The sequence below is a fragment of the Rhinoraja longicauda genome, chromosome 12 (assembly GCF_053455715.1).
Source record: "Rhinoraja longicauda isolate Sanriku21f chromosome 12, sRhiLon1.1, whole genome shotgun sequence".
NCBI classification, from domain to species: Eukaryota; Metazoa; Chordata; class Chondrichthyes; order Rajiformes; family Arhynchobatidae; genus Rhinoraja; species Rhinoraja longicauda.
Genome location: NC_135964.1, coordinates 41,762,120 through 41,789,818, shown reverse-complemented (window position 1 = coordinate 41,789,818; position 27,699 = coordinate 41,762,120). Strand labels below are relative to the sequence as shown.

General features: G+C 41.3%; 1 pseudogene; it reads left to right on the top strand.

Moving 5' to 3' along the window:
- Window positions 1-6,566: 6,566 nt before the first annotated feature.
- On the top strand, window positions 6,567-8,029 carry LOC144598580 (oligodendrocyte transcription factor 2-like; annotated as a pseudogene).
- Window positions 8,030-27,699: the final 19,670 nt, after the last annotated feature.

Here is a 27,699-nt window from a genome sequence, read left to right as displayed (position 1 = left end):
AATCAGACTCGGGTTAAGCAAGACCCTGACGTTATTTTTTTTAAATCTTTTCCACCGCAATATTGCACCTCATCCCTCAGCAAACTTCCCACAGAAGTGGAACTAGTATGTAGGACAAATAGTAAGTTGTTCAACAGTATTTGCCTTCACTCTGGATTTAAGGTCACTTCAACTTCAGTCATCAAGCTGCAGTGCAGGAATGTTGATTGTATCTGAGCATGTTTGGAGCTCAGGCCATTGGTGATCCATTTATTAAATAACTGCAAGTCAAAAGTCCACTGCAAATGTACCAATGCTATGTAACATCACACACCAACAATAAAGGTAAATGAAAAGAGCCTGAAAACATGGATCACTTTATATATCTCGTGGGCCATTCCTTGGCAAATGCTGACATCCACGATGACATTCATCATGGCATCCAGTGCACCAGCACAATCTTTGGCTATCTGAGGACAAGTGTGTTCATATATCAAGACCCTTCAACTAGTACAAAGCTCATAATCTACAGACAGTAGTGATCCCAACTCACCTGAACTTTTTTGATGTTACAATCTATCTACAGCAGACACCTTAAAGCAATGGAGAGATGTCATCACAAATTATTACAAATCACCGATGAATCAATATCAGCATTTTCTCCCAGACCGACATCCCAGCACTGGAACTCCAATAGTAGCTATCCACTCCAAGGATGTCCAACATGTCAAGTACTAGATAGAAAATCAAGCTCACATTTCCTCTGTGTTCTAGCACAGCAAGAGATATCCAGGAGGGCAGAGATAATGTTATAAGGAGCTTCTCAAAGTCTCCTTGAAATAATGTAACAGCCACACTAACTTATAGGAATCCCAGGATTATAACCATTCAAATGGAAGCAGAATGTGTGGGATGCAATGATAGTATTGACTCTCTCCCTCAAGGCTACAAGGAAGTTAAAACAAAAAGTGCAGAGCTCATATATTGTAGATCTCCTCCCACTGGTCCCTCACACTGCCTCGTGAAGCACTTCCTGTCACATCTGTTGCATTCACCAAATCAGCCACCTCAGAACCCAGAGATGTTGAGTGGAAATAAACTATTCCTGCCCCGAGGAACTGTCTAAGAAGGAGAAGACATATTATGGTGCGAAATAAACTGATATCCAGAAAATATTTTTAAAAATTAAATTTCATTATTTCCACTACTGCACCAATGGAAAAGAAATAACAAAGTGCCATCCAATTTATTCTGCCTGCAAAGCAAAGCTTTCATCGCTCACTTGTGAATTCCTGGCATGTAACTTTAATTGATGGCCCCTTAATTGATGGCTCTGCAGTCCATGGGCAGAGTGGAAAAAGCATTATAAACAGAAAGACATAAACTGTTTCAAATGAATGGGTGAAGGTGTTCGGCATTTTAATGAGGACTGGTGGCTTTTTTCATGGCATTGCCTATGCCGAGCCAAATGATGCACTGTCGGCCTTCTGAATCCAACTGTGATAGTCATACAGTAGAACTAAAATGTTTTGAGAACACAGATGCAGGGAATGATAGAGTGAAAGACAATAACCAATTACTAGAGTATCCAATTCATGATTCCAGGGATTTCTTTGAAATTCTAAACATTTTACAATTCAGCCCTTCAAGCCATCTTAGGAATAATATAAATGTTAATTAGCAATTTCTCCTGCTTGGGTTTTGTTAGAATGTATGTTTGGAAAGAACTGCCCCTGTGTCATCGTCATTCAGTCAATAAAATGCTAAAATCAGGACACTAAGCTTCATTGCCAACAACTATCAGATGCATGAAACGTGATCATTGAGAGGGTCCAGCTTGCTAAGTGCAAAGCAAGTCTGAAGAAGGGTCTCGACCCGAAACATCACCCATTCCTTCTCTCCTGAGATGCTGCTTATCCCGCTGAGTTACTCCAACTTGTTGTGTCTATCTTCGCAGTAACAGTGCATCATTCCAGCCACAAGGATAGTATGATTTCCAGAGAAAGCCACGCACAAGCCCAGAGGGGCAACTGAGTTTCAATCCGTCAACCCACTGTTGGTTAAATGAGAGATAAACAAACATCTCTGCAAGGTGTCTGATTGAAAGTGATGGCACAAGCTCCATTCATGGTCAGCTCTTGACATTTGTCCTGTTTAAATACTGCACTCACATTAAACATCATACAATGTGTTTCCCAATGTTCTGATGCAGCAATTCAACAGAAGTAATTTATTTATAAATTCAATTATGTCTACATTTAGGATAGATATTGTTTGCTTGTTTAAACACCTGAAAATGAATAGAAATAATGATTACCATCCAGACCGGGCTTAGATGGGGCATCTTGGTGGGCATCAATGAGTTGGGCCGAAGGACCTGTTTCGGTGCTATGACTATGCCTCTATGGCCCACAGTAACGTTATGTATATTATTTAAAAACAGGAAACTGCAGATATTGGTTTACAAAACAAGGCACAATCGAAAGAAGGGTCCCGACCAGAAGGATCACCTACCCATGTTCTCCAGAGGTGCTGCCTGACCCACTGAGTTGTTCCAGCACGTCGCGTCCTTCTTTATCTATATTATTTGTTTATTTGCATACATTGTTTTTTTCTTGTTTTCTTGTAGTTTTCCTTACCAAAAGCTGCCTTTTATATTTCCTCAAGTGATAATAATAGTAGTCTTTTTTCCCCCATTTAGCATCTTCCGAGGCCATTTTCATTGGCGCCAGGAATATTCCATAATTCATCAGAAGCCCTCTTTGTGAGCCAGACGGGGAGTGAAAGTGAAGCAGATATCCGCTCATGTGCTGCCGCCTCTTCTCCTTTGACTGTGCATTGATGGTTTGTTCCCTTTAATTCTCCATCTTCCTGCGGCATTCTGTCCATTCAATGGGACCATGGAGAAAGCGGATGGCTGGACCCAATGCAGGGAAGTGACTTCACTGGCACCTTTGTTTTCCTTTGCATCCCTCAGCACACTCGGTCTTCTGTGCCTTTCAAAGGCTTGTTTTCAGGTTAAATGCACCCAACATTCGAGACGGCTTCTCTCAAAATGAGAAAAGAGGAATCTTTTCAAACTGAGTGAAACGTTCCCTTCGCCTGCCAGTTGTCCCGTTTCCTCTGAAATAAACAGTGGACCTGCATGTTATAAATTAACCAGACTTAAATGAAATGCTTCATTTGTACCAGGTCGCTCCAGTTTCTTTGAAGCACGCTGTGTTTTATATAAAATGAAATATCACAAGGGTCAACAGCGCGTTTTAAAATGTCGGTTCCCTTTGTCTGACATAGGTTGTCCCCTACAACTGGTCATTCAACCTGCTCTAATCTAGGCCTAATGTTTTAAATTACAATCGTAGGCGATCTAGACTCATTCTGCCGCGCAAAACGAGTAGCCCGAGACTGTCGTAGCGAGATCCATTCTGATTTCGATGTCTTTTCACACTGACCAGTGTGAATCTTTCCCCGATGTGCGTGGGCCAATTATATTTTAACCAACCGGCCAGTCGCAAGGTGACTGTATGTTCAGTTTAGTTGTAGTTCAGAGATACAGCGCGGAATCAGGCCCTTCGGCCCACCGAGTCCGCGCCGACCAGCGACCCCAGCACATTAACATTATCGGACACACATTAGGGACAATTTACAATTATACCAAACCAATTAACTTACAAACCTGTACGTCTTTGGAGTATGGGAGGAAATCGGAGATCCCGGAGAAACCCCACGCGAGTCACGGGGAGAACCTACAAACATCCTGTAGTCAGGATCGAACCCGGGTCTCTGGCGCTGAGAAGCAATGACTGGTTCTGGACTTCATACAGAGCTCTCTCCACAATTTAATCTGTTATGTTGCGGACGCTGGTCCCAAATGCGATTAATAAACCAACATTGCTCATAAGATCATTCACCAAATATATACCGTGATATTTGGGTGTGAAGGACTCTCAAATGTAAAGGCAGCATGATTTTTCCTCGCACATTATTTTTCAAACAACCTGCACTGGTACAAACAACTAATCGAAGGAAGCGTGTCTATTTAAAAAGTTATAGCGTCTATATTAACAATAGATATTTTCTTTGTTCGGATCTCCTACAAAACTACCACCAAGAAGCATTGTTGATTCATTTCAGCGTGTGCATGTGTGTGTTCAGTTTTTCCAGCACGTCCAGGGAACTTGGCGGTGAGTGAATGTGTTGAGTGAATTGTGAGTTCTGCTTAATAAGGTCAGTCGCTTTGTGTTGGCACTTGGGATGGGGGTGGGGGTGGGGGTGGGGGTGGGGAGCTGTCATCTCTGCAAAAACGAATATGGTTGTCCGGTCTTTATTATGTATTTTTTAGACCTTCTTTCTTCTATATTTGCTATAACTGAAAATTGCAAAGATTCTTTCTCTGCACTTTCTTAATAATCCTCGGCTCAATTGTTAATTCTGCTGAAAGGTTATTGATTTGAAACATGTCTCACAACGCCAGGGACACAAGTTCAATCCTGACTTCGGGTTCTGTCTGTTTGAAGTTTGCAAGTTCTCCCTCTGGCCGCGTGGGTTTCCTTCGGGTGCACTGGTTTCCTCTCACATCCCAAAGACGTGCGGGTTTGTAGGTTAATTTGCCGCTGTAAACTGCCCCCTAATATGTAGGCAGTGGATGCGAAGGTGGGATAACTAGGCCGATTGGGTGATCGGTAGTCAACTTGGACTCGGTGGGCCGAACAGCCTGTTTCAATTATGCATCTTTCAATCAATCAATTAAGGAAAGATACAAATTGCTGGAGTAACTCAGCGGTTCAGGCAGCTTTCCCGGAGAACATGCATCGGGTGACGTTTCGGGTCACTTATTCATGTTCTCCGAGGATGCTACCTGACCTGCCGCGTCACTACAGCAATTTGTGTTTTTTTCCTTGGTAAACCAGTATCTGCAGTTCCTTGTTTCTATAATCAACTCAGTTTCACTCTCCAGAGAGGCCACCTGACCTCCTGAGTTTCCAGCATTTTCCTGCGCCATTTCAGATTCTCCTGCATCCGCGGCATTTTCTTTTTGAGTTATGCCACCTGCCTTTAGCTTACAAAAAACGTTTATCAAGAGTTGCTCTTGGTCTTTAAGTCCCACAAAAAAAAAACAGGTATTTATTTCACGGTAATATTTACCCCAATGCTAAATTTCAACGCGTACCGTTCTCAAGCGACTGTTCATTGAGGTGAAGACAATGTACATATTATGAGTTGATATTAATCAATATATATTTATATAAGCGATGCCAGTTGATTAACTTATGGCTCTACCGGAATCCCCCAATGCCTGGGGAACGTGGAAGATATTTCTTATTAGCTCCCAGTATTTTCCTGTGAAACTTCTTTGCGTCTGAAATAACCTCGTTAATTTGAAGACAATGCTCTTACTTTGTTTTCCTTCGTTTCAAAGGACAAGTGAGCAATAGCACTGCCAGCGCCGCTGTCAGTAAGGACCCTAGGCATGAACGGAGGCTCGGGTACATTCTAAAGTTGCATTGCTAATTCTGCTACTTGCACTGTTTGCATTGATATATCCCTTCATTATTACCAACCATTGTGGACCCCACCTTTCTCTGGTCATCGGTGCCGACTCTAATTTGTTCAGGACCTTTTCATACCTCTAGTTTCCCTTTCCCCTGATTCTGTCAGAAGACGGGTCTCGACCCGAAACGTCACCTATTCATTTTCTCCAGAGATACTGCCTGACCCGCTAAGTTACTCCAGCATTCCGTATCGGTGTAAATCAGCATTGCAATTCCTTCCTATACATTCTAAAGGACTCGAATACCCACATCCTGGACCTGAAACTTTAACTCGACTTCTCTTTCCACAGAGGCTGCTTGACGCGCTGAACGTATTAAGCATTTTCTTTCTTTAATCTAGCTGCATAGTAGCTTTAGATTTTAAAGAAAACTATTAAAAACAGTGGCAGTAATGGGGGAAGATTTCAAACAACCTCAATCAAGACAAAAGCAAAAGATTGAAGGGCTTGAGCTATCTTTCCTGCTCATTTGATGACCAAACCAATGCAGATTCCAGCAACTGTTACACGGCGTCCGAAATTGGATTGTTGATATTTATGCAATCGACGCATTTTATGTTTTAAGAGTTCATTTAAGAATTGAGGTTTCCTATTGCCATGTGTCCCACAACGAAGCAATCAAATTACTTGCTGCAGCAGCTGAACAGGTTTGTAAATGTTTAATAACCCGGGTCACAGCAATGATCAAACTCCGTGGATTTTAAAATCTTTAATCTGATCAATGGGAAATATAAAATAATCAGAATGAGAAAAAAATGCGAATGGATACAAGAGGAAGAGGAGAAGGGGCATGGGTGGAAAAAGGAGAGGGGGTGGAAAGAACTCACAATAGCGGAATGAACATAAAACTAGTTTTTTTTATTGTGAAGATAAATAGAGATATCTGAATTGAAGGCCGGGTGGGGGTGGAGGGCGCTCCTTGAGACTTCTCATTGAAAGAGCCTTGTACCAATAGCGTTGGTCAGTTACTGTGTCCTGACTTTAGATTGGTTGATTCTCGTCCATTCTCTGTTAAATACTTTCACTCGTCCGCCAGTGCCAGGTTCATTTTAGGTTTGACTGTCGCCAAACTCCTCGGAGACACTGACACATTGAACAGAAAGGACCGCAACGCCCAGACGAAACACCCGGGTTACTCCTTGGTGCTCGCGAAGAACCGGGAACCTGGACAAAGGGGTTGTTAGCGCGATTATCCGTTGTTCCACGAAACCGAGTCTGGACTTCAGATCATGAGCGAGTTGCTGAAGTCGACGCCGAACGAACTGCTCGTGGTCACGCCCACCTTGTACAACATCTCTCACAAGGTCGACCCCGCCGATCGGTCACATTCCCCCGACGAGTCGCCCAGTCCCACCCCGTCGGCCAAGTCCAGGAGTAAGAAGGATCTATCGGAGGACGAGCAGTTCCTACTGAGGAAGAAGATCAACAGCAGAGAGCGCAAGAGGATGCACGATCTGAACGTGGCAATGGACGCGCTGCGGGAAGTTATGCCTTACGCTCACGGACCGTCGGTGAGGAAACTGTCCAAAATCGCCACTCTCTTGCTGGCCAGGAACTACATCCTGATGCTCACCAGCTCGCTGGAAGAGATGAAGAGGCTGATCGGCGAGATGTACGGCCGGGGCGGCTCTACCTCTCGGCTGGCCCAGCTGCCAGTGCTGACAGCCGGGGGCTCGCTGCTGCTGGGAGCCGCTCCGTCTCTCTTGACCCTGGGCACCCCCAGACACTCGTCTCCGACCATGAAGTGCCCCTTGACTCCGGACGATCAGGCTTGTTTCCAGCAGTGGCCCGGCTCTCCTTGCGCTTGTGCCGCTTGTAGGTTTCACTGTATCCCCTCGACTCTCAACCCTCCCAGTCTCCAGGCGAGGTTTCCCAAGTGATGCCTGGAATCGCCAAACATCGCACTAGGACATTGTTGGGATCGCTTCAAACACTGTAAAGAAACTTGTACGAATGAACTAAACAAAAGGCACGAATAAGTGAACTAGAATAATGCTATTTTCTCTACTTTGTAAGCACTACAGTATTGCGAATTTCATTGTTTATATTAATGCTTAGTGTTAGTAGGTGGATTAGGATAAGGATTTCATTGACGTCAGGTCCGGTACTCCTTATTATTTTCGGATTAACGAAGGGATATGCAAAAGGGTTTTCAGTTTTATGGCTCCCAATACGAGCGATAAACTATTGTATTTCGTAATACGTCCTTGTGAATGAAAGAACCAAACGGACTGTTTCATTGTACAAATTCATTCTAATTGCAGAATAATTACTCCTTAACAAAGCGTTGAGCTTCTATTAACAATGGTTACGGTATTTATTGTTAAAAATTCAGCAGCGCCACTCCTTGTGTGCCAACTCATCAATGCGTCACTTTTGTTTTTAAAGTCGGGAAATTGAACTGTTATCGGTTAGTGTTTTCTTGACAAATGTTCTAATCTAATCGCGTGCATTAAATGTATTGTACAGTTATATATATATGCAATAAATGTTTTGATATACAGAGTTAGAGTTGGCTTGTTGTTTATTCCGTGCTCAGCTTCATGAACGTAACAGCACAATATTGATCTCGCAAAGAGACCCCTCCACTCTAGTGAAACGTTATCTGCTATTTAATTTATTTAGGACGGTCACATTTTTCTTCGAATTGTGTTTGTGTTCAGGTACGCGTTCTCTTTTACAAGCAGGGCATATAGTATTTTTTTAGTAATAGCTTGCTTTCGATTGACAATAAATCAAATTGACAACCGCATATAAATGAGAATGTCCCTTTATACGAGTTCCGGGGTAAATGATCATTAATTACAAACCTTAAATTTAAAACCAACACACTAAACAATAATCACAGTTAATGCCCAAACACCAATATGCATTCAGTCTGAAGAAGGGTCTCGACCCGAAACGTCACCCATTCCTTCTCTCCAGAGATGCTGCCTGCCCCGCTGAGTTATTCCTGCATTTTGTGTCTGCATTCTAACCAGTTGGCCTGAAGCCATTTCATATCAACTTGTCTATGGTCAGTGAAAATATTGTGCATTTTCTTTTTTTATATACAGGAAATTGCATGTTTCATTTCACTTGCAGCTAACATTTATTAGTTAACTTTTTTTTTGATTGTGTTGGTATTTCTCAAAACTACCAGGGAAAAATACGTACCTGAATGACCTGCGGATTTGCCGAAACTACATTGCATGGCGCTAGGTAACTGACAGAATATAAAGGTAGCAGATGGTTGACAACAGACAGGAATTCACACGAAATAGCAGTATATTATTTAACAGGTGGGTGGCTTGAAAATTGTGGTTTTCAGAGGGATTTGAAACATTATTTAACATTATCTTTCGGGAAGCCTGGGCCAAAAGTTGCTCTTTGCTTGGAACTGCTTGAGTTTGTTTGTAACAAAAACCCTCTAACAGTCCAGAACGTAACATTAACTGAAAGTCAACTTCAAATCTACCCAACTAGCATATTGGGTACTCAAGCAAAATCAACAGCCGGTGCCAAACTTAGGGGAGGGCGTTCAGGTACTTCCCGCATACAATCGTAAGAAAGATGCATCATCTATTTACATTTAAGCCGGTAAGAATTCCTGTAATCAGAGAGGAGGACACCTATATTTCTTACCACACCGTGAGTTTTCCTTTCCTCTCAACGACAGCAGCCTTGCGCCGTCCATTCGGTCCGACCGCGATCTCATTATAAAATGTATATATCATAATTGTCTAGTGTTTCCTGGTGGATGAAAATAAAAGCCACAATTGTGTTTGTTTTATAAAAGGTGGGATTTTCAGCGTCTTTACCCGCATTTGCATATTTCCTGCGACTGTGTTTTATAGCTAAGTCATGAGCTCAAGGAGCCGAATTTGGCCATTCGGCCCATCAAGTCTACTCCACCATTCAACCATCTTTCCCTCTCAACCCCATTTTCCCATCACTGAAGAAGGGTCTCGACCTGAAACGTCACCCATTCCTTCTCTCCAGAGATGTTGACTGTCCCGCTGAGTTACTTCAGCATCTGCATTTCCTTTCTACACACTCCCATAGCCCCTGATACCCTTCCCAATCAAGAATCTGCCAATCTCTGCCTTAAAAATATCCATTGATGCTGCCTTCTACTGTCATATCTCAAATTATCCGCCGCGCGAAAGGTGCGTAGCGATACCTTCAATAGTGCAAACAGATATTTTGAATAATCATCATAAAACCATTTTGTTTGGACAACTTGGTATTTTCGTTACTTACAACGTGCATAAATAATTAAATTTGACAGATTCTCCTGCGTCTGGCTTGAAAATAGTGACATTGCTGAGAGCATTTCTTTCCAGATGCCATTACATCTTTTGTACAACCAGTCTCACATAATTTAGGGGCATCCTGCTTTCTTACTTAAGCAAATAATTATTTCCAACGCGATTGTACTTGTAGAATTCATGGTTTCCTTCCGAGTTCGGAATCCTTCAATCCGGAGCAGAAAAAAAAGGTTGCCGCGGATATCATCAGACATGGTTAAGTATTTAATACAATTCACCCATAGCCACGAAGATCATGCATCAACTGTAATGTCGGTCTAAGAACGGGACAAACAAAATCACATGTAATAATACATTTCACCACTTATGTAGGTACCTTTGTACATCAACTAATGACCATAATAAGTTATCCAAAGCCCCCATTTACACGACAGCTGCTAATTCAGTGTTACCAGATTTCAGCTGTTCCACATTAAAATGCACCATACAAACACTGCACATTTGTTGACTTCCCCACTGCAAAGTACAAACACCCACCACACGCCGTCAGTTTCCATGCAGCTGCGTATCACAATGATTAGAATTAGGTTCATATAAACACCCTGCTTGATTTGCCTGCTAGCCTAGTCTCCACTTTACAATACAGAACATGCTTTGGCCATGGAGTGTGGAACAGAGTCCTCTGGACTTGCTGTTTGGAAATAAGAAGTGGACTGAAAATCAGATTCAGTAAGTTTAGTTTAGTTAGTTAAGTTTAGTTTATTGTCACGTGTGCCGAGGTACAGTGCAAATCTTTTGCTGTGTGCTACCAGTTTTGATGCTTAGTTGGGGTCTCGGTTGTTTTACAGCCAACTCACACATTACACACACACTGAGTGAAATTCACAAGAAACTGCAGATGGCGGAAACTTGAGCAAGAAAACGATGCGCTGGAGGAACTCAGCGGGTCCTGACCCACAACGTCCTTTGCCCATTCTCTCCACAGAGCCCACGTTCCTGCATTTTCAACGCCAACGGATGATCACTGAAGCAATTGGACTACCAAGCAATCACAGTACCAAGTGTCCAAATGAATGGAGATGGACCAAACAGATTATGGTGTCAAAAGATTGTCTGTCTGCTCCAGGATCGTTGGATATCGCGGAGATATGGCTTTATCCGCATTTAGAGCCGTTTATTTGAGATTTCCAGAAACTTTCCCTTCTACGTTATTAGTGGGTGTGTGGCGGGGAAAGCGGGGGCGGAGGATAGTGGGTGGGCGGGGGACGGTGAATAAAACATGAACAAAACATGCCTTCGGTATCACCGAAAGAAAATACACATCGAGAACACTATATATAAGGAGAAGACAATCGGATCAGAATGATTGCAGGTTTTTGCTAAACAGGTACATTCACGCATCTTTTTACTTTAGAAATTTATTCCAGATTGTCGGCTTTGAAGCCCCCCTCAACTCCACGCAGACTACGAATCACCTGTTATAGACAATAGACAATAGGTGCAGGAGTAGGCCATTCAGCCCTTCGAGCCAGCACCGCCATTCAATGCGATCATGGCTGATCACTCTCAATCAGTACCCCGTTCCTGCCTTCTCCCCATACCCCCTCACTCCGCTATCCTTAAGAGCTCTATCCAGCTCTCTCTTGAAAGCATCCAACGAACTGGCCTCCACTGCCTTCTGAGGCAGAGAATTCCACACCTTCACCACTCTCTGACTGAAAAAGTTCTTCCTCATCTCCGTTCTAAATGGCCTACCCCTTATTCTTAAACTGTGGCCCCTTGTTCTGGACTCCCCCAACATTGGGAACATGTTTCCTGCCTCTAATGTGTCCAATCCCCTAATTATCTTATATGTTTCAATAAGATCCGCCCTCATCCTTCTAAATTCCAGTGTATACAAGCCTAATTGCTCCAGCCTTTCAACATAGGACAGTCCCGCCATTCCGGGAATTAACCTAGTGAACCTACGATGCACGCCCTCAATAGCAAAAATATCCTTGGGCAGGCTCGGCGATCGCTTCGCTGAACACCTGCGCTCGGTCCGCATTAACACAACTGATCTCCCGGTGGCCCAGCACTTTAACTCCCCCTCCCATTCCCAGTCTGACCTCTCTGTCATGGGCCTCCTCCAGTGCCATAGTGAGGCCCGCCGGAAATTGGAGGAGCAGCACCTCATATTTCGCCTGGGCAGTTTGCAGCCCGGTGGTATGAACGTCGACTTCTCCAACTTCAGATAGCTCCTCTGTTCCTCCCTTCCCCTCCTCCTTCCCAGATCTCCCTCCATCTTCCTGTCTCCACCTATATCCTTCCTTTGTCCCACCCCCGACATCAGTCTGAAGAAGGGACTCGACCCGAAACGTCACCCATTCCTTCTCTCCCGAGATGCTGCCTGACCTGCTGAGTTACTCCAGCATTTTGTGAATAAATCGATTTGTACCAGCATCTGCAGTTATTTTCTTATACAAGTTCCATACTATTGTGTTCTGCCCCTCTGTTTGTAAAGCACATGATCTTTTGTACTTTTTTTAATCACCTTTTCAACCTGACCAGCTACCTTCAAAGATTTGCGTACATATATTCCTAGGCCTCCTGCATGCATTCCTGCATGTTCCTGCATACCCTTGATATCTTTGCATTATATTGCCGCTCTTTGTGCTTCCTACCACAGTGTATCACTACACAATCTGGGCCATTCCACCAGCCTACTTCTTTAATTCTATTACTATCCTTTTCTTTTGAAGGACAGGACTTGAGGGCCCAAGCTATAGCAGGATTCGAGGGCATAAACTATAGAGAGTTGAACAGGCTAGGACTTTATTCCTTTGAGCACAGGAGGATAAGGGGTAATCTTATAGAGGTGTACAAAACCATGAGAGGAATAGATCGGGTAAATGTCCAGAGTAGGGGAATCGAGAACCAGAGAACACATGTTTAAAGGGGGAAAGATTTAACAGGAAGCTTAGGGGTAACTTTTTTACACAAAGGGCGGTAGATGTATGGAGCACGTTGCTGGAGAAGGTAGTAGAGGTGGGTACTACCGCAACATTTAAGAAGTAGGTAGGTACAAAGATAAGATAGGTTGAGAGGGATTTGGGCCAAATGCAGGCAGGTGAGAGTAGTGTAGATGGGGCATGTTGGTCGGCATGGGCAAGTTGGTCTGAAGGGGCCTGTTTCCACGCTGCATGACTCTATTGCCTATCTTTGTGCTCCCTAACACAGTGTATCTGGGCCATTCCACCAGCCTGCTTCTTGAATTCTAACGTGACCCTTTCCTTTTGAAGTGTAATATCGGATGTAATGTAGAATTTGTGCTCATTATGTTCACACAAATTGTGCTTGAAAATGATCAGATACGAGGCAAGTAGAATAACAACCTTTAAAGGTAATTTGGATAGGGGATATAGAGGGGAAACGTTTAGAGTGAGATGGACCAAACAGGGCCAAATGAGACTAGCTTAGATGGGACATTTTTGTCGTCATGGACAGGTTGGGCTGAAGGGCTAAATAAAGCATGCATTTTTCTTTACTTTTTGTGCAGCCTTATTACCCTTCATTGGTACATTTTGTATTTGAAGGAAGTATAAATAAAGAACCATAGGCGCTGTTTTACAAAAAGACAAGTAAGTTGCGAGAGTAACTCAGCGGGTTAGGCAGCATCTCTGGCGAACATGGATACGTGACAGTTTGGGTCGGGACCCTTCTTCTGACTGATTGGGGAGGGAGGATGAAAGCTGGAAGAGTGGAAGGGCAAGACAAAGCCTGGCAAGTAATAGGCGATGAGGGGCAGGCTTGGAGGGGCAGAACAAAGCCTGGCAAGGACAAGGATTATTACTTGCCTGGCTTTGTCCTGCCCCTCCCCTCTTCCAGCCCCCCACCCCCACCTCCGATCAGCCTGAAGAAGAGTCCCGTCCTGAAACGTCATCTATCCAAGTTCTCCAGAGAAGCTGCCCGACCTGCTGAGTTACTCCAGAACTTTGTGTCTTTATCTATATTTGGAACCTTGTTTCATTCAACTACCATTTCCAAGGTGTGTGTGGCTTTCTGCCAAAGTGCACAGCTAACATAGATATATATTCACCAATTCTGCATCTATTCTGTTGGTGCTAAGTGGAATGTAAGTAGATTGCTTTGTGACATTGTTAGCTCAATGAATTGATCTCCCTTAAAATTATTCTTGCTATTACTTAATAGCAGATGTCTGACATGGAACAAACTAAGACTTAAGAGAGCACTTATGTTATAACTGGGATCACTTAGTTACAATCGCAGGTATATTTCTTTACAGTTCAATGTTGCTAAGCACAACGACTGAAACTAGTCACTTACAATGAGAATTCTATTGTACACCAGACATTTAAACTTCCATGCACTGTGCTGCTCAGCTTTAATATGCAAGAACTGCTACACAGAGGGCTGTGGTTTACAGAGTGTCCTTTTTTTTTGGCATCTTGCTGTTCAGGTTATCACCGTGGTGACACAAACACATTCTCTCTGCTTTACCACATGCTTCCTTTACAGAGAAGGCAGCCATCTGAAAAGGAGCCTGGAGACAGCCTTGATTAATTTCACACTATATCAGCAGTACAATACTGCTGGAAAAAAAATTACAGTTCTGAATACACAAGCGGGAAGCTTTCATCCTCTGTTATTTTTGACTGTGGAAAATGAAAACATAAAGGCGTACCACAGTTTAATTCTCATTCATTGACAGGACACACAGTGAATCAGAGCATCCTGGCATTGCCTTAGCTTTCAGCGGCTCAGCTGCTTTCATGTGCAGCCCATGTGAGTTCAGTGGGTGGTTTATTGATGGCTCCGTTCATAAGTAGCTACGTAGACAACCTACACTACCTGCACACTTTATAGTTGTTAGACAGCTAGGCATTGCAATAAATATGTGTACCTTTACAAGTCTTATATATCATATGTCGATAAACAGATATGGTACATGTGCTCAAATATATATTACATATGACCTATTATATATCACTATAGGGTGCACCCACAGATTGAACAGAACATCTGTCAATTTCACTTGAAACCTCACTAATTCTATGGCGAACTTGTCGAGAATGACCAGTAATTGTTTACTAGCCACTTTGAAAACCTCCATTCTCATAGCAAAAGGTAGTTTTATGTTTTACAGCTTACAGTTCCTCAACATCACTGAGAATTTAATAACTTACATCAGCATAGTTAATCAGCGAATAAACTGGCTCAGCTTTTGGTTCTTGGGATTCTGAAATATTTTGGGTCACAAAAATGGTAACACTCAGCATCTGCAAATTTTTCAATGATATTTTAAAAAGAAATATATGCAAATTAGACAGTGCTCATGCAAATCTTATCATTTAGAAAAGTCACTGTGCCCAATAATGGGCACTATGTTGATTAGACAAATGCTGGATATTCCTCTTTACATAGCCCTAGATAGCATTTAAGATTCATCCTGGGCACTCGTTAAAATCATTTAAGCGTAGGGCCATTGATACCATTGGCTCATCTTTGGCTGTTTGCCAGTTTTGGGATTGGAGAGTCTTTAACGATCTTGAAGAATAACTTAGGGAGGAACACCCTCACTTCGCACACCAGGGAAAGCCTCCAGTAATGGACACTGTGTCAGGCTCAACCACAGTATTCGCAAACTTGGGTTCCTATCTAATTCCAAATCCATATTCTCTTGTGCTATCGACAGTGGGAAAGGTAACATTAGTCTCACAATAGGCGAGGACCATCGGAGAGCGTGAGAGAAGAGGCCAGCCTTATACATATGAAATGCAACCCTGACTGTGAGAAGGATCATCGTAACAGTTGATGGATGAGCAAGTTCTAATGTATTGGATTGGATACAGTCTCAGCTGACAAAAGCTTTTCACTTTACCTCGGTACATGTGACAATAAACTAATCTGAACTGAACTGATAATGACCCACTGTGTAGGAAAATAACTGCAGATGCTGTTACAAATCGAAGGTATCGCAAAATGCTGGAGTAACGCAGCAGGTCAGGCGGTATCTAGGAGAGAGGGAATGGGTGACGTTTCGGGTCGAGACCCTTCTTCAGACTGATGTCAGGACCTGCTGAGTCACTCTAGCATTTTGTGATAATAACCCACTGTTTGGGAAAATGTCCTGATCAGCACGCTGGTAATCTTGTCAAGGACACCAGTGCATAAGTCACCTCCGAACCCTCTTTTTAAACTCATTTTAAATAATCATGGGAATATTAATTTGGACAATGAATGTTACAGTAAGTATTGCATGGTTTAGATTAGTTTAGATTTTTAGTTTAATTTAGTTTATTATTGTCACATGTACTGAGGTACAGTGAAAAGCTTTTTGTAGTTGCATGCTATCCAGTCAGTGAAAAGACTATACATGATTACAATCAAGATGTCCGCAGTGTACACATACAGGATAAAGGGGATTATCATTATAGAGATCCAGCAGGGAAAAATGTTTTTCCACGTCATTCTTTGGGATTGTGTATTGATATTTATTGATGTCAACAGATAAATTCATAGCCTAAATAAGGGAAATGATAAAGATGATTGGAACAGGGAATAAGAATGTTGCTGCAAAGAAAGTGGGTGTTTGCAATATGTGCACAAACTAAAAGTGACTGCAGATGCTAGAATCTAGAACAAAACAGAATGCTGGAAGAACTCAGTGGAGTTCAGCATGTGTGGAGGCAAAAGGTTGGGATTTTAGTAAAGACATGCATCAGAACATTCCTCCCGTGCTCTTCCTCTTCCAGTGCTTTGTTTTGGCATGCAAAATGGTGATGGTGGGGTAGATTTGGGAAGTTAGGGAGAGGGGTGAATAGGGATGAAGGAATGAAGGGAGGGATCTGTGAGAACGGTTGGAATAAAGTTTGTATTTTAAAAGACAACTTCTGTTCATTATGACATTGAGATATTTTCTCCTAACATCTTTGTATGGATATATGATCATATTCAGGGCAGTATAAGGAAGATTACAGTTAGTTACAAAGCTCTTGAATCACTCGCAGGATAAATCGCTATAGTTCCTTCCATTGCTCATTGTCCTCACAAGTACAATCCTCCAAGCGTTGCTGCTGAGAGCGAAATGGGAATATCATTCCCACAGGTCCACTTGGTCAAGTGTCAAAATAACAAAATGCAGCTTTTCTAGTGAAAACACAATTTGTGGCATTGCAGAGCAGGGAAGTTACTTTCTGGCCAAAGGTATCTTAACCCCCAACCCTATAACTTTAGCGCACAAGGCCTGTATGACCTGCTTCGACACTGACCCACTTTAATCATACTGGAGCTGTTGAACGTTGAAAGGCCACTCTCAGGCCACCGGAATGATTGTTTATAGACTATATTGTTAGCTGTAGTGCTATTTGACCTGGGCTCTGTTCTGCCACAAGTAATGGGAACAGGGCAAGCACAAAGGAACCATGGAGTGGTCACTGGGGGAGACGGTACTTGCCGGTTTTCACAGTAGAAATAAACTTGTATTTCATCCTGAGAAACAGCTGAATTCTTGAATTATTTATTAAAACAAATTAAATTGAAATAAACACCATAGTTACATACATTTCCCACATTAGTGAAAAGGGGAAATTAACATGGGCTTTTCTTTAAAAAAATCCTATTTAAATGGACGGCATCTTATTTAGTTAGCTGAAAGGCCAGCATTAAAAGTTATTAGACCCTAATCATAAATTAATCTTTCAGTTCTTTTGTTCTCACACTCTTTGACTTATATCCTTTGTTGTTTTTCTATCTTCTAATATATATGCCTGGTAATTGGAGTTCGCCCTCTTTTGGTGTGCCATGCACATTCACTGTTATGTAAATTCACTGGGAGGATAAACAAGCCAATGTCAGCAGACTCTCCCAGGCCAACATCCCTAATACATCCCTAGTACTGAGGCCCTAGATATCCTTAGTCAGGTACTTTGTCAGCCAATTTTGTTAAAAGTGCCTGACACCAGACTCTCGAAATGGACATCCCATTCTGGGCTCTGTCATGGGAGGAGATAACCAGGTGGACAGAGAAAAAGATTCAAGAATGTACTCACCCCTTTGCCAGGTTGACTTCCGAGAAGCGAGTTAGCATTTAGGGAAAGACTGGTTAGGCTGGAAATGCTTTCCCTGGAGTGAAAGGGACTCAGCGGTGATGTTACAGAGGTGATGTCACGGTCCTTTTCCCAGGTTAGGAGAGTCTAAAAAAAGGCATAACGTTTACGGTGAGATGGTAAAGATTTAAAGGGGACCCGAGTGGCAAGTTTTCACACAGAGAGTGTTGGATATATGGAACGAATAGTAGAAGCGCGTGCAATTAGAATGTTTAAATGAGGTTTGGACAGGTTCAAGGATGGGAAAAGTTTAAAAGAATGTTAGCCAAATGCAAGCAAACAAGACTCGATCAAGATTGCACAGATGAGTTGACCTGTAGGACCTGTTTCTGCGCAGTATAACTCTAAGAATATGACCTCTCTTTGCAAGCCAGAGTATGGTGGCAGAAATGGTTGCCATGAAAGTGAGAGAAGATGCAAGAGGATGACAATGCTCTCCTTATGTGCACCTCCACCCACCGATACATTGTGCTGACCTATTAACTTCATGCAGCATATGCCCCAAGCCATTGTGAACTAACTGCAAGCTGACTAATAGGCAAAGTGATAATGTCTGTGACCAATGAAGGATTTTCCAGTTAATTATGCAACGTGAGGCTGAGAGAAGCTGTCTTTAATTGACATCTGATTTCTGAAGCCTGAGCGATAGTTCTCCTTTGTTTTGTGAATCAATAATGGAGGTTGAAGCTCCAATCTCTGTCGGCTGTGCGGAACATATGCGTAGGATGGGCAATGATGGCGTAAGTGTGCAACTGATACCCAGATAGTTGTGAGGTACACAGAAATGAATTGTGTCAGGACTTGGCCAGGCTAATTCCTGGATGGCCACTAATCAAAATGTGTACAAATTGATCCAGTTTTTAGGCTGTCAAGTTCAAAATTCTTCATGCATATCCTCACTTGCAAACTTCACTACTTCTTACCATCCTTACTCTTCCAATATTGGGTTGTGGACTGTTCCCACTTTTAGCCCTATCTTGTCTTTCTGACCTGCCATCACTATCAAAGTCTTTGGTTGTCTTCCTGCCATGTTGTAGAAATCCTTCACCTAAACCTTTTGCCTTTCTTGCTGCACCATGTAAGACAATGTTGATAGCCTGATTTTAGAGCCTTTGACTTAATAAAGGACTTTTCGTTGGAAGGGAAAATACCTCGTGCAAACTTGGATTGATACACCCTGTATTTCATGGACTAGTTATTATCATGTAAAGTAAAGAGGAAAATATGGATTGCCTTCCCAACAATATGTGTCTTGGTTATACAGAGACAAGTAATATCATTATCACCTTCACTGATGTATTTTCCAAATTTTAATTTACGAAATCTATCTTATGAAATCATTTTTTGCAAGTTAGTTCAATAAGACTTGTTTTTTTCCAAGTAATGTGCTCTTTTAAGGCAAACATTTATTTACAGTTGGGGGAACAACATCTGCATTTCAGTTATTAATCAATGCAATGTCAGAACCAATTTTAAGTATTGCTAGCACTGTGATCTACAACTGTAGTACAAAGAAAAACATTGCATTTAAAACATTTAATGTTCTCAAGTCAGGCTCGTTTCTCTGCACTGTGTTATCTAATACTGCATCATTCACACTGAATTAATATCAACATGATTGTTCCGATTTGCACTAATGTCACACAATGTTACAGAAGATGCAGGAAGCCCATATGCCTCTCTGTACAAATGGGAGCATGAGAGGAGGTATCACTTGACAATATCCATGCCCTCTAGCAACAACATGCATCACCTTGTTTTCTTTACTTGCAGACATATCTCATTCATTCCATGTTCTTTGTAATTGAGATTTAAATCATAATTTGTAACCAATTGAGTGAACTTCATTCTGGTAATAAATATAAACAAGTAAGGAAGTGCCAAATTTAGGACTGGAATATTGAACGGATGGCACATTGATGCTGCTGGTAGAGTTGCTGCCTCACAACTCTAGTGACCAGGGTTCAATCCTGACCTCTGTTGCTGTTTGCGTGGAGTTTGCTTGTTCACCCTGTGACAGCATAAGTTTCCTTGAGGAGCACCACCTACCTCCCACATCCCATGAATGTGCAGATTGGTTGGTGAATTTGCCACTGTAAGTTACCCCTAGTGTGCAGGTGAGAGGTAGAATCAGGGGATGAGTTCAATGATTCAATAATTCAATGATACTTTATTGTCACATTTACCTAGGTACAGTGAAATTCTTTGTTTTTGCATACAATCCGGTAAAATTGTACAGCACTCTTCACCTAGGCAGTACACAAAGAGTCGCCATGTTTCTGGCACCGACAAAGTTTCAAAGGTTCTTGGTACAGTCTTATCTTCTCGCAGGTCTGCTGCTACACATGGTCGCAGGCCATGGTCGCAGGCCATGGTCGCAGGCTGGGTCCCTCTTTGCACGCGGCAACTCTCCGCCAGGTCCCTCTTTATTCTCGGTGGCGCCCTGCTGCGTTGTTCTTGACAGCCAGCTCGCCAAGTTACTCTCGGCAACCTGCCTACCGGGTTGCACTCCGCCCGCGGGTTGTTTGGCTCTGCAGCGCACCCCTCGATCCTTCTGATGAACGCGGGGCAAATATAGTGGGTTCACGTAAAAACGTGTGTTTAATGGTCAATGTAGACTTAATGGGTCAAGGAGTTTGTTTCCATGCTAATGGGTCAAGGAGTTTGTTTCTCGCCCTAATTCTATCTTTCTGTAAATATTGCTCACGTGAAACGGAACCTGCAGATATGATGCAGAAAGTTTGATAATTTTTAAAGGAGCAGAGAGAGCATATTAATTTGTTTTAGAACTTTTCAGTCTAAAAATAAGTAACGCGTGGATGAGTGTCTAGAGGAGTAACATTTGTGTTGCATTGATGTCAAATTATTGACTAAAATCATTCACGATCAGAATAAAACCACCTAAGACATTTCACATTAAGGTCAGACAATAGAGGGGAAAAAATTTGTTTAATCTGGAAAAGGTATGGTAAATAACTCGGTAGCTAGTATGAAGCGCTGGAATAAAACACAAAGTAACTCAGCAGGCCAGGCAGCATCTGTAGAGGGAATGGATAAGTGATGTTTCTGGTCAGGATCCTTCTTCAGTAGGGCAGAAAAATTTGGAAAACAGTTGTGGTCAGGACAAAGCCTGGTAAGTGATAGATAGGTGGATACAGATGAGGAGAAGTTTGATTGATAGATGGGTGGAGTAAATGTCAAAGGCTAGAGATGTAAAGGAGACAAAAGGGTGTCAGCTAAGAAGAGGAGAGGAGTGAAATATAAAGTCAGTGGGAGGGGTATAGGTGGATTGGGATAGGGGCGGGAGGAAAGTAGGATGGGATATTGGAATACATGGGTGCGCACTGGGTTTGGGAGTGGGAGCACATGAAAGAGAGTGGGGAAGGGGGGTGGGGGGAGGGGTGTTGAGTTCTACAAACATTGGAGACCTTAACATTCATTGATAAGCGGTTTCATGCTGGGTTGTAAGCTACCCAAGCAGAATATCCCTCCAGTTTGCATGTGGCCTCACTCTGGCAACAGGGACACCCAGGACAGAATGGTCAAGTCAATTCAAGTTTATTTGTCACATACACATACACGATGTGCAGTGAAACGAAAGTGGCAATGCCTGCGGATTGTGCACAAAAAAGAATTACAGTTACAGCATATTAATAAAGTTAATATAGAGAAGACAAAATTTAGTCCACAAGGTCTCACAATCAAGAGAATCATAATATATTTTAAATATCCATCAGTGTGGCCTTGATTTAGAACCAAGAAGTATTAAATAAGATTCTGCCAAAACAACAAAAAGGCAGGTTATCTTCTAACCAAATATTTAAAAAAGATTTCAAGTGAAAAAAGATCAAAATGTATGCTTATTCCTAGTTAAAATATTAAACATATGATCAATATATGAAGTGCTTAAACCTTTCTGAACTTAAAATGTACAAGGAAGTAATATAAAGCCAACATGATGACTGTAAAACATTGCATCACCCTTTAAGATCGTATCACTTCTACAACAAAGCAAGATTTACCAAAGAAAATCCATGAGTATCTTCAAGTGAAAATAGACACAGAAGGCTGGAGTAACTCAGTGGGATAGGAAGCATCTCTGCAGAGAAGGAATGGGTGATGTTTCATAAGGTCAAAAGGTCATAAGTAATAGGAGCAGAATTAGGCTATTCGGCCCATCAAGTCTACTCCGCCATTCAATCACAGCTGATCTATCTCTCCTTCCTAACCTCATTCTTCTGCCTTCTCCCCAAAGCCCCTGACACCTGTAACAATCAACTAAAATTCGGGTCTATACCCTTCTTCAGACTGTTTCTTCAAGTGATCATTGATACCACAAAGCATCGTTTTTCAGATACGTTGATCCGATACTTTTTTGCATATCTACAGTGAAGGATGGAAATCAAGGCAAAAGTATTGTTCTTTATGAGGCTGAGGACCAGATATAATTAAATAAGGCTTATAGGCAACGTCTGGCATTTCAAAGCTGGAACCTTGCTCCCTCTGCCCCCTTCTGGTTTTGGCACACAGGAACAATGTCCATTATTCTCAATGTTTAACACATTTTCTTTAAACTGCGAGTTAAACTGAAAAGAATTGGAAGTGGCTTCTTGTTGTTTTCAAATGCATCAATATCTTTGAATGTTATAACATGACTACAGTGAATTAAAGTTCCTGCATGATAAACTCAGTCTTTTTCCATGGCCAGGTTACAGTGACAGCAGATGTTTGAAATGGCAGATCAAATTAACTAATTGAATTTCACATAAAATTAACTTTTAGTAAGAAATACTTCGTATCTCCATCTAATTCACATACAAGGGACAATTTAGTATTCTCTGTAAATTCTAATACAGTGACTGATAAATAAAATATAAATTACTCAAATAAATAATTATTACTGTTATCTTATTAATGCTGCTGCTTTAATAATAATAATCACAATTTTAATTAATGTCCTCTAGTGTGTGGCTACTTGACCCAAGTAGAGTGGGACTGGACTGTTTAGGTCAGGGTGGGGTATATATTCTGAAGAAGCATTCAGTATTATATTCAGTTCACAATGGTTTGCTTTGTGTTATAGGCTGTGAATTATGGTGTTTAAGATTATTATATTTTAATATAGGTCTGGACTGGTCAGTATCTGAAAAATTGCACATTTTCAGACAAGGGTTAAGTTTGGGTTGATTGTGCCTGTTTTGAGTTCAGATTCAGGTTGTGCTTCACTGTTACAACCGAGCACATCGCTATTATGTATTGGAATGTGCAGGAAAGAACGGCAGATGTTGGTTTAAATTGAAGATAGACACAAAATGCTGGAGTAACTCAGCGGGACAGGCAGCATCTCTGGAGAGAAGGAATGGCTAATATGTATTATTGCTTTAATGGTCAACATTCACTGGGATTGAAGGTAGATAGGGAACTGTTCTTTAAATTTAACATCACAAATAGTCTCCATTAAATCACAAATGCAGTTAGTAATTCAGCAACAATATCACAACATTGACAATCTTTGTGAATGTTGAAGGAATACTGGATGACAATTTACCATGAAGTTTTCCAAGACATTATATTTAGCCTATCCTGAAAATTGACCTCCTTTCTAAATACACAGAGAGTAATGTGTCCCTACTGGAACTCTAATCCAGTCGGCTACACTTTCAGAAAAGAAAGAAGGGATGTTTGAGAGCAGAAAATATAATCTTGTTCTGCATTTTCAAACCTAAAATTTGTCATTAAGATTGAATTGAGCTAACATTGATAATACCCTATCAATGCACAACAATGGCAAATCAATTGATAATCATCAAATGAAATAAGGAACATTTGTTATACGTATGCATTTCTATTTATTTTATTTAGGTGCAATACATTCAGCCTGATCAGATCAGGTTCTTTAAAATATGTGGCAACTGTATTGCCAGGAAGTTAAAACATTTTCTTCTGCTATATGTCTTCTGGAGTAATGAGATAATGCTAACAGTGTTTGATTCCTGTTACAGCTTTTGCCAGACAACTCAAAATGTGCTCACATGCCCATAACATGCAAACATTTTTATATGGTGATTAAACCAAAACAGAAATCTCGTAACACAATGTTTAAAAATATGGTTGGAGAACGGTTCCAATTAATAATATATATATTTTATTTTTTTTGTGAACCCTACACTGAGAAATTGGAAATAAAACAATTATCAGCCATCATGAAACAGAAGAATATGTGTAATTGGCATATGCCCAGGACAGAATATGTTGGATAAATAAAGGAACAAAGAATGTTGCTGGATATTAAGTGAGATTAAGGTTATTTCTTAATTCCACCTGAAATATATGTGATTTAAGATAACTATTTCAAGGCATGGAGGAATGTGCAATCTGCCACAGTATTTACATACAGCTGTTTTTAACTTGTCTCGCTGCATAGATTAATAAACTTTCTACAAATGCAAATGTTGATCAGAAAATATGGAATTCATATTCTTCCAATGTCTTGCTTTTTAATTTTCACGGAGCCTCCTGATGAGCTTCAGGGGATTTTAATCCTGCAAATCCCCAAAGCTTTATTCCGACAAATGTTTATCGCTTTCGTTGCTGTAGTTATGTTCTGAATCGGGCTGATTGTTATTCAGGTGGGATGGCCTGGGCATGAACTGTGCTAATCAAAAAACAAACTGCAGTGAAACACAGTGTCACAGACATTTGCAGAGTCCTTCTTCTGACCTTTGTTAACTACCAGGGTATAATAGCTCAGTTGCAGGTTCGTCTTCTGGATTTCTGCACCTTCCACAGTTACCAGACATCTGTGTAAAACCCCCATGTTGGACACAAGGGTCAACAGTGTGCATCAATTCAACGTGGGAAGTCCTGCTGAGGAAGTACCAAGCCATAAATTTCCACCAACAAGAGCAAGCTATCAAACTGAGGCAGCTCCCAAGTTATTAATCACAATGTTGAATTTGTGTACTGCTGCTTAGAACTTCCAGCTTGTCAAGGGAGAAATGAACACATCAGATATAATCAGGCTTATTTCCATTTTAAAATAAATGGTCACAATTTGCTTAAAAATGTCTGTGATGTACTTAACTTTCTGAGGAGTTCAACGAGCTTGGGATAAATTAGTTACGGAGAAGAAAAGTGTGGAGAAAAATAAGAAAAACATGAAAAGAAATAAGGAAATACAAAGAAAAGCACATCTTTGCTCGGGTTTTATTTATTTTCAAACACAAAAGTGAGAAAAGTATGATTTTAGAAATGTAAAATCAACACCAACTTTTTGCACTCATTCTGATATTTTCTTTCCAGAATAGCTCATTGCTTGTTTTTGTTCCAAAATGATTACAACTTATTTAAAACTACTGACAAAGTACAAAAAGAGCATGTGGCAGGGTTTAAGTTATGACAAAATAAAGTTCAAGTCTTTAATGTAACGTCACATTTTGTAAGTATCATAAAAATTACCCAATATTTGTTTCAGAGGGCTTTGAGTTTGGACAGGAACTGGCAACCATTTCAAATTGGTAAATTGTGATCAAAATGTTATAATCACTGGAAATCTTTGGAGTGCCAAAAATGGAAATCTTTCCACAGCCCATCAGAAAACAAAATGCCTTACTGCAAGACTATCTCTTGCATATTCCATTTCAAAAATGATTAAACCTTCACGTTATTTGCTTTTGTGCATTTGCTGTAAATACAAGTAGTTTCGGACTTGTGGTCATTATTTTAAAAAATCACAGAGGTCTTTAAGACGGAACAAAGTAAGGCACAAGCTTTCACATCTCCAGGGTGCTGCAATTCTTCTTATCATGAATATTCCAAGAGAGACACCCATGTCACCAACCAAGGACTCCAAAGGACATATGTAATGAAAGGAGATAGACACAAAATGCTGGAGTAACTCAGCGGGTCAGGCAGCATCTCTGGAGAAAAGAAATAGGTGACGTTTCAGGTCGGAACAGAATCCAAAACATCACCTTTTCCCTTTCTCTAGAGATGCTGCCGGTCCCATTCAGTTACTCCAGCATTTAGTGTCTATCTTCAGTATAAACCAGCATCTGCAGTTCCTTCCAACATATATAATTAAAGGATGTGATTTCCTAATGAATGATTTTCTTGATTGGAGAGCAAAGATCAATCAGTCACTAAATCTTAATAAACCACTTTTGATCTTTCTTAGGCAACTACTAACAAACAAATTAGTAGAATCTCCAGAGCATTGAAAATTACGAGAGACATTGTTAGATAGATAGCTAGATTGTCAGAATCTATTTTCTAGGGTGGAAATGCCAAAGACTAGAGACTAGAGGACATAGCTTTAGAGTAAGAGGGACAAAATTTAAAGGAGATGTGCGGGATAAGGTTTTTGCAAAGAGTGATGGGTGTCTGGAACACACTGCAAGGGGTGGTGGTGGAGGCAGTTATGATAGTGACAATTTAGAGGCTTTTAGGTAGGCACAACAATATGCAGGGAATGGAGGGATATGGATCATGTGCAGGCAGAGGAGATTAGTTTAACCTAGCATCATGTTCAGCATGAACTGAGCAAGTGATGGAAGCGTCAGAAGGGACTCACTTTGGGAACAGTAGCCATAATACTGATGGTTCAAGGCAGTTATTGAAAGGGTTATGAATGGTTCTCAAATTAATGTCTTAATTTGGGGGAAGACTAATTTCAATTGTGTCAGGCAAAAATAAACTGTAGGCAAATGCGTGAAGGCAAAACAACATCTCATAGATGAGAGTCCTTTAAAAGAAAGTTAATAAAGCCACAGGGCCAGTATGTCACAAAAGGGGGAAAGACAAAAATGGCAAGATTCAGGAACCTCAGATGACAAAGGATTTTGAAGGTTTGATCAGGAAAAAAAAAGAAAACACATGGCAGGTATATGCAACTGGATTGAAAGAATCTATTGTAAAATATAGAATGTTTGGAGGGCAAAATGGGCCCATGAATCATTGGCAAGTGAGAATAAGGAGAAACCCAAGACATTCTGTACATATATTAGGAGCAAGAGGGTGGTCAGGGAAAGTGTGGGTCCCATCAGGGAATGAAGGGGGTAATCTATGTGTAACCTACAGAAACACTGGTGAGCTCCAAAGTGAATATTTCTCATCTGTATTCACCAAGGAGAAGAACACGGAGATAGTGAGTTCCGGAAGGGATTTGTGGATAATCTGAAGTGGGTCAGTATCAAGAAGGAAGGGATGTTAGATGTTATGGATCACAAAGTGTCGATACATTCCCAGGACCAGGTCGCCAATCCCAGTAACAAAGCTCTGATCATTCTGAACCAGTTTTGAATGGTGAACCACATTATTCACATCTCTGACATCAGTCTCTCTAAGCAAGTCCTCTACTCGGAGCTGTATAAGAGGAAAGAGAAAATGCTTCAACGATGTCCTCAAATCCTCCATAACAATGTAACATATTCTCTAATCCTTGTGAGGCCCTGTAAAGAACAAACCGGCAGCTAACAATCTCGGGAGCTACTGAGCACTTTAATTCTTTCTGATGGAAATAGATGGAGATCAAGTGCAAAAGGGACATTTGATAATCCTGTCAATCCATTCACTACTCCATCAAGCTCTATCTATCTCAACTGCAACAAAGTCTGCAGATCCTCCACCTTGCCAATCACCTGAGATCACATGGTGCTACAGTGGAATCAAGTCTTCCTCAACTTAGAAGGAGTACCTAAGAAGAAAGCCAGTTTTTCTGCTTTAAAACCTCTTGCATTGCACAGATTTCCCTCCGTCCTTTCACCAACGTACCTAGACACCATTTTATTGATTGATTGATTGATACAACAGC